The 1,019-nt window shown below is 44.6% G+C and overlaps 1 pseudogene; it reads left to right on the top strand.

Annotated features, from left to right (window-relative positions):
* Positions 1 to 72: 72 nt before the first annotated feature.
* On the top strand, positions 73 to 1,019 carry LOC143392570 (olfactory receptor 8C8-like; annotated as a pseudogene).

The raw sequence follows: 1,019 nt of genomic DNA, 5'->3' as shown, positions 1-1,019 counted from the left end.
CCTGAAACCTCTCTGGTTGTATAAAGAGTAAGCCTTCATTGTTAACATGATCTCCTACCCTCGTTTCTACAGATTCCATCCATGAAGCCAATGGCTATGGAAATGACTCCTCTGTGAGAGAGTTCATCCTTCTGGGATTAACAGACCAACCTGAGCTGCAGCTGCCCATGTTCTTCCTGTTCTTGGTGAACTATGCTGTCACAGTGGTGGGAAACTTAAGCATAATGAATCTAATTTTCCTGAATTCACACCTTCACACCCCCATGTACTTTTTCCTCTTCAATCTGTCCTTCATTGACTTCTGTTATTCATTTATTCACCCCCAAAATGCTGATGAGCTTTGTTTCAGAGAGGAACATCATCTCCTTTGCAGGATGCATGACTCAGCTATTTTTCTTCTACATTTTTGTGAACACAGAGTGCTATGTGCTGACAGCCATGGCCTATGATCACTATGTGGCCATCTGTCAGCCTCTGCTGTACAGGGTGGTCATGTCCGCTAAGGTCTCTTCTCTGCTGATGTTGGGTTCTTACTTCATGGGGTTTGCAGGTGCTATGGTCCACACAGGGTGCATGATCAGGCTCAGCTTCTGTGACTCCAATGTCATCAATCATTACATGTGTGACATCCTTCCCCTCCTTCAACTGTCCTGTAGTAGCACCCACGCCAATGAGCTCGTGAGTTCTGTTCTTGTGGGGACAGTTGTCGTTGCATCTAGCCTCATTATCGTAATCTCTTATGCTGTGATTCTTATAATATCCTTCATATGTCCTCAGCTAAGGGTTCATCCAAGGCCATGAGCACCTGTGGTTCTCACATAGTAACTGTTGGCCTGTTCTATGGATTTGGGCTGCTCACTCATGTTAAACCATCAAATGCTGGGGCTGTGGGTGAAGGGAAATTTTTCTCAGTGTTTTATGCTTTTGGGGTGCCTATGCTGAATCCCCTCATTTATAGTTTCAGGAATAAAGATGTCAAACTTGCTCTGATGAGAACCCTGAAGAGAATCACAAACTGA

Source organism: Callospermophilus lateralis, chromosome 2 (genome assembly GCF_048772815.1).
Source record: "Callospermophilus lateralis isolate mCalLat2 chromosome 2, mCalLat2.hap1, whole genome shotgun sequence".
Classification (NCBI taxonomy): Eukaryota; Metazoa; Chordata; class Mammalia; order Rodentia; family Sciuridae; genus Callospermophilus; species Callospermophilus lateralis.
The sequence above is the reverse complement of the archived record's forward strand: the minus strand, read 5'-3'. Positions and strand labels throughout refer to the sequence as shown.